This window comes from Cupressus sempervirens, chromosome 6, assembly GCF_028749045.1.
Source record: "Cupressus sempervirens isolate cs-2001-9-10 chromosome 6, ASM2874904v1, whole genome shotgun sequence".
NCBI lineage: Eukaryota > Viridiplantae > Streptophyta > Pinopsida > Cupressales > Cupressaceae > Cupressus > Cupressus sempervirens.
In genome coordinates this window covers 163,078,151-163,091,043 of record NC_143123.1, presented here as the reverse complement: position 1 = coordinate 163,091,043, position 12,893 = coordinate 163,078,151, and the positions used below count along the sequence as shown (strand labels likewise).

The 12,893-nt window shown below is 35.0% G+C and overlaps 1 pseudogene; it reads left to right on the top strand.

Annotated features, from left to right (window-relative positions):
* Nucleotides 1-469: 469 nt before the first annotated feature.
* LOC149551756 (cholesterol 22-monohydroxylase CYP90B52-like) lies at nucleotides 470-10,661 on the top strand (annotated as a pseudogene).
* Nucleotides 10,662-12,893: the final 2,232 nt, after the last annotated feature.

The window sequence follows — 12,893 nt, the reverse complement described above, 5'->3', positions numbered from 1 at the left end:
CAATAGTATAGTAAATGGTTGTATTAAATTTTTAGTAAAATAATAAGCAAATAACATAGATCTTGTCAACAACTTTTTTTAATAAAATTTTTATAATTTAGATATATTAATTTGAATTAAATGTCCAATACCTAAACTACATTTTATCTATTCCTAATAGAGGAAACAACGCTGCCAACTGAGGAAAACCAAAAAGGCAGCATTGGCGGCGAGGGATCTGTGTCTAGAAAATGAAGACAACGGGTATTTATAGATGAACAAGATGTAAGATGAATTAAACAAAAAGGCAAAAGGGAGTCATGCTTGGTATAGCCTTGAAAGCTTGAACAATAACTTAGCCTTCAATTCTAAGAGTACAGTCGCTCTAGAAAGAGATCAGATTATACTTATGAGGATTGAATGTTTGTTTGTGATAACATCTACAGGGCTGACCAAACAGTCTAGAATTCTTCTGAAGGCTACCGTTCCAATGGAACTCAGCATTCTCATGACATCATTCGTCGGATTTGTGCTGTTTTTTGTCATCTTACATGTCTGGAGATGGAATCCTATTGGAAGTAGGCAAAACACATTGAGACTCCCCCCTGGGAGAATGGGATGGCCTCTCCTAGGAGAAACACCATCCTATCTAAGACCCCACTTGGCTACTACCCCTGGCAGATTCATGGAACAACATATTTCTAGGTAAGATCCATGATTCATTACGAATAAATATCAGTTCTCACAATGAATGAATGAAATTTTTAAAAAATTAAAAAAAAAAATTTTTTGGTCCATCTTCATGATCTTCACTATTGAACATGTTTTTAGGTGAGATTTATGGAACACCATGTTTTTAGGTAAGATTTATGCTTTTTTAACAAATATATTAGTTTCTAATTAGGAAAACAGGTTTTGAAGGGACTTTGAAATCCTCATTAAAGATATTCAATCAGCTCTACCAAACCAAACAGAACACAGACAAGATGGGACAAAAACAAAGAAAATATAATTATTCAATCAGCTCTACATTAGTTATTCACACAACAAATATAAGTAGGAGATAATTTCCATAGCAAGTCAAATTGTGATATTGCTATCAAGATTTAACCGTGTGATTTTGAGTCAAACTCATTGACCCATGTTTCATGAGTAGTGATTCAATCTAAATCCATCTCTCATGAGAATAAATGAAACACTTGGCACTCATTGGATCCAGGTGATGCTCATAGGGGTGAAGCACCTGGACTTCCCGGGAGGTCACCCATCCTAGTACTACTCCAGCCTGAGTGTGCTTAAGTACGAGTTTCCTACATGGTAAAACCCAAAGCTTGCAAACCTATTTGCAAAACCTTCACGGAGTTTTCTGATAGCAATATCACAAACAATAAATATAGTTTTGCATCTTCATAACATGTTTTCAAGTATGATTCATGGAACAAGATGTTTATAGGTAAGATTCATTACATTACAATCTTTTGAGAAGGTGTGAAATGGATTGAATGGTTGTGAATTGTAGGTATGGGAAGATATTCAAATCCCATTTGTTTGGACACCCAACTGTGGTCTTAGCAAATCCAGAGCTTAACAATTTTATACTTCAAAATGAAGGGAGACTGTTTGAACCTAATTACCCTTCTAGCATGGAAGGCATTTTAGGCCAATGGTCCATGCTTTTTCTAGTGGGAGATATGCATAAACATATGAGAAGCATTGCCTTGAAGTTTATGAGAAGTATCAAGCTTAGAAGTCGCATTTCATAGGAGATACATTCATATGGTCTTTATACTCTCAAGTTGTGGAGGGACAACCAGCTTGTCAGTGCATAGGCCGAGGCCAAAAAGGTCATAGTGCACGTATTGTTTGAATAGTGAGATTAATTCATCTTCTTAGGTTTGATTGTGTAAATATTTTATTGACATATTTTTCTCTATTTCATTTTTATTTATTTATTTATGATGGATCATAGATGAATTCATTATTTTCTTTAATTCATTTTACTTGGTGATGAGTAAGATAAATTCTCTCTCTTCTCTAGCTCATTTTAGCTCATTTTATCTTGGTGATGAATCATAAATGAACTTATTGTGTTATCTAGTTCATTTTATCTGGATAATGGATCATAGATGAATTCATTTTTTTCTCTAGTTAATTTTATCATGATGATGCTCCATGGATAAACTCAAATTTTTATCATGATGATGTCCCATAGATGAACTCATTTTCATCTCTAAATTATTTTATTGAGATGATGTATAATAGAATATGGTTTGAAATATTGATGAAAATCTATTTAGAATATGGTCAAAAATATTAATGAAAATATATTTATTCTCTTTTCATGCAGTTCAGAGAATATGAGAACTTTCAAAACTCAATTCAATGAAATTTCTATCTTGCTAGCTAAATCTTTTCTATGTTGTTGTTGTTGGAATATTAAATGCATATTGGCATTTGTCCCTGGAGCCAAATGCCCACCTACCATCCTTGGACTTGCACAACAGTCATAAACAATGAATGCAGTAGGTGAGTTTTGAAATTTGAAAAGAGGAGGAATTTTTTTGTGTTAGAAGACAAAAAGGAATGTCTCACATTCATTCATGTAGTTGAAGTTTAGCAGATCAGAGAGAAGTTGCAGAGAAGAGCAGAGAAGAAGAAAGTTGATCAGTAGATCAAGGCGAGTGCAGAGACAGAAAGAAGTTCATTTAGTGCCTGCAGTTGCACGTGTTTCTTTGTGTCATTCTATAAATTCGTAGTTTATTGTTTGATTCGACCTATGAAGCAGTGATTGCTCCAATCATTATTGTATGCAGCCATTAGAGCTGTAAGTTTAATATTTTTTGAAGTATTGAAGTTGTTTAAAATTTTAGGGTTATTTTAAGGTTTTCTGGTTGAAGCCAAATCCTCAAAGTTGAATAGAAAGCAAGTAGGCATACTTGAATCCATTGTTCTACTTCTATTCATTGCATTTGAAAAGTTTATTTAGAAGTTTCATACTTTGGTTCTCTAATTTTTAATGGTGAAAATATTCATGTTATAAATCTTCTATCTTCACTCGGTCAAGTCTTGTTGAAGTTTTTATCTATGCAGTGGCTATCGAGTTCACTCGGTACCTTCTTCTACTGAGCTCTACCCTCTAGTGGCTACCAAGTTCACTCGGCATCCACACTATCGAGGTCACTTGACATTCATTGGTGCCGAGTTGTTCTTCATTTGCTGAGCTCACTCGGCACTCTCCTATCACTCGGCTCCTTAAGGTGCCAAGCAAAACTGGCACTCAACAATAGTTTTTGCCGAGCATTATTTAGGGTTGTGAAATTGATTTTTAGGGTTGGTAATATATTTCTCACATGGTATCAGAGATTTGAGGCCCCACATTCATAGTGAGTTAAGGAAATTTTTTCTAGGATATTTTAACGTGGTAGGAGATGCAGGAAAGATATGGCAGTAGCCACCACCCTTCAATGGACAAAATTATGATGCATGGGCAAAAAAGATGAAGACCATAATGGTTGCTAATGATTTGTGAAATTTTGTGGTTAATGGATTCAATGATGTGACAGACCCAACTCAGTATGTTGCTCTCACAAATGCACAAAAGACTTAGTTGAAAGAGTCAAAGAGAAAGGATGCAAAGGCATTAAGTTTTATTGAGGCAACAATGACAGAAACTATTTTTCCCAAGATTGCATAAACAAATTATGCAAAAGAAGCATGGGATATCCTTGCGACTAACTTCAAGAGGACTGATAAAGTTTGTACAGTAAAGCTACAAAACATAAGGAGGGAGTTTGAGAACCTTCAGATGAAGGAAAATGAATCAATTGTAGATTTCAGTTCAAGGACCTCCAATGTGATTAATCAACTGAAGTCAAATGGAGAAAACTATCAAGAGAAGAGGATAGTGGAAAAGATATTGAGGAGTTTACCTCATAAATATGACAATTTGGTCATGACCATAGAAGAGGCAAAAGACCTCATTGTTTTGACAATGGATGAGTTGATAGGTATTCTTCAAACCCATGAGTATAGGATCAATAGATCTACATATTCTTCTTCCCAAGAGCAAGCATTTAAGGTTCAGTCAAATCTAAGAGGAAGGGGGAGAGGAAGAAATGGCTCAGGTAGAAACTCTAGAGGAGGTAATGGAGGACAAAGAAATGTTGCAGCAAAAATTTCAGGAAGAGCAAATGGAGCAAGTAGCTTACAACATACTTCAAGAGGAGGTAAGAAAAACTACAATTCAAATAGGAGTAATGTAGAATGCTACTACTATCATAAATATGGGCATTATGCAAGCGAATGTTGGAAGAAGCAAAATGATCAGTTAGGACAAGAAAATGTGGCTGATGTGAACATGAAAAGTGGAAACAATGCCGCTACTTTCATCATGTGTAATGTTGGTGAAGAAAGAAGCCCTGAGGTTTGGTACCTCGACAATGGATGTAGCATCCACATGAGTGGTAATGAAATCTTATTTTTATTCATTGACAAGAGTTTCAAATCTGAGATTAAAATGGGTAACAAAAGAACCCTACCAATAGTGGAAAAATGATCTATTATGGTATGCACCAAACAAGGTGAGAAGAAGGAAATACAAAATATGTATTTTGCCCCTAGTATGAAGCACAATTTGATGAGCATTGGCTAGCTCATTCAAAATGGATACAAAGTGCTGATAGAGAATGATAGGTGTGTCATTCATGAAATAGATGGGAGCAAGAACTTACTTTTAGCAGTTCAAATGATAAAGAACAGAATGTTTTCCTTGAGGATAGAGACATGTTTCTCATCTCAAGTTGATATTGCACCTCCCACACAATCAGCTCTAAGGAGTGTGATTGAAGACCCTTCATGGCTATGGCACCTCAGGTATGGTCATCTTGGCTATGCTGGTTTAAATTTGTTGTCAAATAAAAGAATGGTAGAAGGTTTGCTACGAATAGGAAATTCATGTGACAAGTGTGAGGCTTGTATTTTGGGTAAGCAACATAAGCTTCCTTTTAATTTTGAAAATTCTAGGAGGGCTAGATATCCATTAGAGTTAGTGCATACTATCCTAGTTGATCCTATGCAAGTTACTTCCATTGGTGAGAGTACTTATTTCATGACATTTATTGATGATTTCAGTTGTAGGACATGGGTTTATTTTTTGAAATCTAAATCTGAAGCATTTGATAAGTTTCTTGAGTTCAAAGCCCAGGCTAAAAGAGAATGTGGACACTATATCAAGGTCCTAAGATCAGATAGAGGAGGGGAGTATACCTCCAATTCTTTTGAATTTTTTTTGTAGGAAACATGGGATAAAGAAAGAGCTCACAGCCAGTTATACATTATAGCAGTATGGAGTGGCTAAAAGAAAGAGGCTATGGCAACTGTAGTTTACCTAATTAATAGGTGTCTTACAAAGGTAGTCCGTGATAGAATTCCAATGGAAGCATGGTCATGAGGAAGACGGACAGTTGAACACCTAAGGGTGTTTGGATGTGTTGCATATGCACATGTGCCTAAAGAGCAAAGACAAAAATTGGATGACAAAGGTGTGAAGTGCATCTTCATAGGGTACCACTCAGAATCAAAGGCATATAGATTGTATGACCCATTAAACAATAAGATGATTCTCTCAAGAGATGTGAAATTTTTTGAAAATTAATCATGGTGTGGACTGACTGATGAATCACCGAGCACCTCAAATAAAGTGCCAATTATGAGTGAAAAGGATGCTGATGAATAGCAAGAAGAAGGAGTAGATAGAAGAAAAGGCAAGTAGCCTCAATCATTGCCGAGCTCCTCTAGGCATGACCGAGTGTCTGTGCTAAGCAGTAGTGAAGATTCTGATCCCACACTCTCCTCCCTATTACCAAGAAAGACCAATAGCCTTAGGGAGATATACCAAGACGAAAGGTATGACGATTATGATGAGAGTGTTAATTTTGCATTATTTTTTCATAGTGATCCAATATATTTTGAAGAAGTTGTTAAGGAGAAGAAATGGTGTAAGGCCATGGATGAGGAGATAGATGCTATAGAAAGGAATGAGACATGGGAGCTAATTGAATTGCCTCCCAAAAAGAAAGTGATTAGAGTGAAATGGGTCTACAAGATCAAATAAAATGTTGAAGGCAAGGTTGATAGGCATAAGGCAAGGCTAGTAGTCAAGGGCTACAAACAACAGTATGACAGAGAATATGATGAGACATATGCCCCGGTTGCAAGAATGGAGATTGTGTCTACTATTATAGCAATTGCAACTTAGCAAAAATAGAAGGTATTTCAAATGGATGTGAAGTCCGCTTTTTTGAATGGTGTATTGAAGGAAGAAGTCTATGTGGAGCAGCCACCTGGTTATGAAGCTGCAGGTGAAGAACACAAAGTATATAGATTGAAGAAAGCTCTTTATGGGCTCAAGCAAGCTCCAAGGGCATGGTACAATAGGATTGACTCATATTTGATGAACAATGGCTTTAACAAAAACAATGGTGAGCCTACTCTCTACTTCAAGGTAGCAAATGGAAATGTGTTGATTGTTGTCTTATATGTAGATGATTTAATTTTTACTAGTAATGACAAGACTCTAATTGGTGAGTTCAAAGAGGCCATGAAAAATGAGTTTGAAATGACAGACCTAGGTCTCTTGAAATACTTTCTAGGCATAGAAATAAAACAGATGCATGATGGCATCTTTGTCTCTCAAGAAAAATATGCAAGACAAATCTTGGAGAGATTTAAAATGTAGAATAGTAAGGCAGCCCCAACACCAACAATAGTAGGTCTAAAATTGAGCAAAGAAGATTGTAGCAAAAGTATGAATCCAACACTATACAAGAGTATGGTTGGAAGTTTGATGTATTTGATTGCAACTCGGCCAGACCTAATGCATGCAGTAAGTTTGATTTTCAGATTTATGGAAACACCAAAGGATTCCCATTGGCAAGCAGGAAAGAGGATCCTAAGGTATGTGAAAGGTACCAAGGGATTTGAAATTTTGTATACTACAGCAAATGAATTCAAGTTGGTTGGTTACACAATTAGTGATTGGGCTGAAAGTTTAGATGACAGGAAGAGCACTTCTAGATACATGTTTCATATGGGATCAGGTACAATTTCATGGGCATCCAAGAAGAAACCTATTGTTGCTCAATCTATAGTAGAGGCTGAATACATAGCAATAAATGTAGCAGCTTGTCAAGCAATTTGGTTAAGAAGGATCTTGACAGATTTGAATGAAAGGGAAGAGGATGGAACCACAATTTATTGTGACAACATCTCATCAATTGCATTGTTTAAGAATCCAGTCTTCCATGGGAGAAGCAAACATATAGAGATTAGATATCACTTCATCAAAGAGTTGGTGGAGAATGAAGATATCAAAATAGAATTTTGTAAGTCTGAGTAGCAGCTAGTAGACATTTTCACAAAGCCATTAGGCATTGGAAGTTTTGTACACCTAAGAGAGTGTCTTGGTGTAGTTGATCTAGATCAGCAGTGATCCTTGTTTGTTTGGCTCCGGAAAAAGGGGGAGTGTTGGAATATTAAATGCATATTGATGTTTGTCCTTAGAGCCAAATGCCCACCTACCATCCCTGAGGACCTGCACAACAGTCATAAACAATGAATGCAGTAGGTGAGTTTTGAAATCTGAAAAGTGGGAAAAAAAATTTGTGGTAGAAGACAAAAAGGAATGTCTCACATTCATTCGTGTAGTTGAAGTTCAACAAATTGGAGAGAAGTTGCAGAGAAGAGAAGAGAAGAAGAAAGTTGATCAGCAGATCAAATCAAGTGCAGAGATAGAAGGAAGTTCATTTAGTGCCTGCAGTTGCACGTGCTTCTTTGTGTCATTCTGTAAGTTCGTAGTTTATTGTTTGATTCGACCTGTAAAACAGTGATTGCTCTAGGCATTATTATCTGCAGCCATTAGGGCTGTAAGTTTAAAGTTTTTTGAAATATTGAAGTTGTTTAAAGTTTTAAGGTTATTTTAAGATTTTCTGGTTGAAGCCGAATGCTCCCAGATTTTGTAATGATTTAATCAAAGTTGAATAGAAAGCAAGCATGCATACTTGAATCCATTGTTCTACTTCTATTCATTGCATTTGAAAAGTTTATTTAGAAGTTTCATACTTTAGCTCTCTAATTTTTAATGGTGAAAATATTCATGTTATAAATCTTCATTTGGTCAAGTCTTGTTGAAGTTTTTATCTCTGCAGTGGCTACCGAGTTCACTTGTACCTTCTTTTACCGAGCTCCACCTTGCAGTGGCTACCGAGTTCACTCGGCATCTAGACTACCGAGCTCACTCGGCATCCATTGGTACCGAGTTGTTCTTCATTTGCCGAGCTCACTCGGCACTCTCCTGTCACTTGGCTCCTTAAGGTGCCGAGCAAAACTGGCACTCGGCAATAGTTTTTGCCGAACATTATTTAAGGTTGTGAAATTGATATTTAGGATTGGTAATATATTTCTCACATTCCTGCAGTACACTTTCAATCTGATGGCCAGGCAAATCATGAGCTGTAATCCATGGGAGCCGTAGACAGAGCATCTAATGAAGGAATATTTTTCTTTCATGAAAGGTGTTGTATCTGCACCTCTGAATCTTCCTGGAACTACCTACAGGAGAGCACTCAAGGTCAAAATTCCTCTGCAACCAAGAGTAACAATACTTGAAATATGTTTAAGGTTTGTCATAAATGTAAAAAATATTTTCTTGAATAAAATTTATTGTCTTTTGGGCAGTCAAGAGAAACAATACTTGAAATCCTTAAGAAGAAAGTGGAGGAGAGAAGTGAATAAGATATCAAGCATGACGACCTGCTAAGCACAGTAATGGAGGAGGGCAGTCTCGAGACAGAACAGATCTTGGATCTCATTCTTAACTTGCTCTTTGCTGGCCATGAGACTTCCTCAACAGCCTTGGCTCTGGCAATTTATTTCTTGGCAGGATCACCTGAATCCATGAAACAACTCAGGGTTCGCAACATGTTTTATTGTTTTGGCGAAACTTTAATATTTATATAATATAAAACTGGTTCGAAAAAGGCTTCCAGGAAAAGAACCAGTTAAAGAAAAACTCCCTTCATCACCTATATGAAGTAGAAAAATTCAGCAGAAATTTAGGATCTGCTGCTTGAAGAAGATTATAGGTTGAAAAGACACCCAATCTACAGCCTAAAAGAAACCCTATACATAGATTTTGTAAATTCTTTGAAATCAATTGGTTCTGATTATACTCCATTCAGTGATTTATCATGAAAGTAGACAAGTGAATGAAGATTTGATATCAAATTCATTAACTGTCACAAGTTTCATTTAATTATGTTTTTCTTTTTTATAACATTTAAGATCATACTTCATGATTTATTAACAGAACGAAAAAAAACACAATGGAATCCAGAAACTCAATACTATCGAGAATTAATATGTTTTAACATGTCCATATTTAGTGAATTCCTAGCATTGATGTTTCATAAATTCTTTCAATCTGTGCTGCAGTTGGAACATTTGGGCATAGTGAGAGAAAAGGAGAGGGTAGAAATCGATTCAAGCCCTAACTGGGAGGATTATAAACGAATGCAGTTTACTCAATGTGTTCGTCCCTCTATCTCATCTCATCCATTTATTCTCTATAAACAATTATTGAGAGCAAATAAATTGAGATTAGATTTTTGTATACCTATTTTGTTTACAGGTCAACGAGACCCTCCGGCTGGGAAACGTGGTCCGTTTTGTTCACCGGAAAGCTCTTCAGAACGTGCAATTCAAAGGTAGTAACCTCAAATTTATGTCAAAAAGCAAGGTCCGGACAATGCTAGCTTATTTCCCTCTTACTAGATTTAGTTCGATTAATTTTTATCAACATTTTGTTTCTAAATTTACTATTTCTAGATTTGATTGCACAAATCTTATATCATCATTTTGTTTTTAAATTTCATTGGGTTAATCTTTTTAGAGTGGTAATTTCCAGAGTCCATATTAAGTTCTTATATTTCTGAATTTTGTGTATGTTTTTTTATTGTCAATTTTTGAAATCACACTACATGATCTGTTATCAGGATGAAACAATTAGAATTAGAAAATTAAAAATATAAAACAATTCAATATTATATAACCCTTTATGGACATTTTGTTTTGAAATTTGATTCTTCATCAGCTTTTCTCAATCAGTATTCCATGATCCATCAAGATAGCAAACATCCAGAAAGCATAATCTCAGTCATAAATAAAGAATTGTAATCTTCTGAGTCATAAATAAAGAATTGTAATCTAAAATTTTGATGGAGAATATAATAAAGATTTTAAATTATTCTATTAGTATGTGAAAATTTCACATGTGCTGATGAAATTGTATTTATATATAGGCTACGACATACCTGCGGGATGGAAAGTTCTGCCTGTATTTGATGCGGTGCATTTAGATTCGAGTGTTTACGAGAACCCAATGGAGTTTTATCCATGGAGATGGCAGGTACGTATAATGTACCAAATGGTATTCTTTTTTTTATTACATTTATCAGTTAGCTTGAAATAGAAAGTTATAACCCTAGTCATGAGATACGACTTAGGGTGTGGAGAGTGGTACATATTTCACGCCTTTTGGAGGAGGCCCAAGATTGTGCACGGGAGTCGAATTTGCAAAAGTAGAGATTGCTGTTTTTCTTCATCACCTTGTCCTCCAATATCGGTAGTAAAATAATTCCAAATCTATAATAAGCGGATTGAAAAGTTAGATTATAGGTTCAATTATGTAGGTATATGTGGATTACATGCTTTGTTATAAGGAAGAAGAGATCAAGATATTAAAAAAGAATTTGATGGGTGATGTAACAGTGTAATGGTCTGTTTGGTTGTTGGAATAGGAATAGAAAATTTGGAATACATTTTTAATTTTTCATTTGGTTCGTGAATTGGAATAGGGAATAGGAATACATATTCCCATTTTGCTTCTAAAATGAGCTTATATCCATTCCAAAAAATAGTTGTTATTGGAATAATCATTCCCATTCCCAATATGCATTCCTATTCTCCTTTCCTATGCCTGCAACGAAAGTGTATTGACAAAGTTTACAATATTATTGTGCATAGTTTTTGGTGTCAATTATGTAAGTTTATTTATTTTTATGTTTTGAATCAAATTATATGATTTTTTTATGAAGAAGAAGAGAGCAAGGTAAGAAGAGAAAATATGATGGACCACTTTAAGTCATACAATTGATATCAAAGGTTATGCAAAATAGTTAAAATGTATTGTTTGATTGTATGATCTATAATAAAAAAATTCAAATGGGAAAAGAAAAACTAATAATAAATGTCAAATGATCATATGATTTCAAAGTAAAAGATTAGAATCAAAGAAATGTCAAATCATCAAATGAATTATATCCTCTTCTCCCTCATTCTTTCATCATGTTGTACATTGTATATAACTTCACTCTTGTATTTGTGTTGTTTCAAATTTACAAGTGAATTGAGAAGTCAAATATATACTTTTTGCAGTTTGTAACATTATTGTGCATGATTTCTGATAAAAATTCTGTGATTTTATTTGCTAGATATTTTAGATCAAACAATATGATCCATTATCAGAAAAAATAGAGCAAGATTAAAAAAGAATATGATGGATCATGTAATTTGATTGAAAACATGGATAAAATAATCTCACAGAAGGGATGCTAAAAACTATGTAGAATAAGTAAAAGATCAGAATCAATGAATTGCCAACTTATGAAATGAATTGTATCTTCCTCTCCCTCATTTTTCATTGTATATAACCTCATTCTTATATTATGTTGTTTCAAATGATTACAAGTGAGTTGAAAAGTTAAATATATACTTTCTGTAGTTTGTAAAATTATTGTGCATAGTTTCTAAAATCTGTTGTATAGAATTTATTTCTTTTAAATTTTGGATGAAAGTACATGATCTATTTTCAAAAAGAAGACAACAAGATGAAATAAGATATAATATATAGATCATATAATTAACCTCAGACAGTTGATATCAGAAATTATGTTTGAAATTCACGTTGGCGTCCACAGATGTAGAGGCCTGAATGAGATCGCTGGATCGATTACCATTGCTACTGCAGAAATCCTCCCACTTGAACGATAGTCACCAAGGAGGCTTCGAATTGACCACCTCGACAGTCAGAGCAAGAAAGGGTTTCTTCTTGTTTGCCATGGAAATACAGCTAAGCTCCTCCTTTCTTGCATCGATTCGTTTCAAAACAACAACGAATTCCTCCACATCGTTACCTACCATGTCGATTGATAATAAGATCCTTCATAGCACCTTTAATAGTTTTGTTGAGTCTCCAACATTCTCTGTTTCGTTTGCATAATCCTAGCAGGCCAAGGATATTTGCTTAGCGAACAAGTAAAAAATATGCTTTCCTTGGAAATAACTGCTGCCAAATATTGTGCAAGCAATGATGTCTGAAGTTAGAGCCTTAAGTTCCTGAGCTATGTCTACTTCTTTATCACTATTCTCTACTAATTTCTCCCATTTCTGAAGTATATGGCGCTACTCTCTATCATGCAAGAAGACATATCCTTGAGCTTAAAACTATGGAAAGATGGATTTATGATCTGCTGTTCACGCACCCATTTATCACCATTGAGATCCACCAGATCATTTCCAAATAGTTCTTGATTCACAGGTTTTATTATTATTCATGAGCGATATTTGCAAATTTTTTGGAATTGAAACGTTTGATGACCTCATTGCATTTAGTCATTTTGACACCGTGCTGCATCAAGTCACAGTAAACTGGCGCAAAATTGTTTGGAAAATTCAGCAGGCTCATTTGTCAAAATTTGGCGGTCTCTGGTTTGTTTTAATGAATTACAGGTCTTCATTGCAAAGATCCCAACTTCCATTACTGAGATTTTTTCAACAAGCGCAAGATCTTTAGACACTTG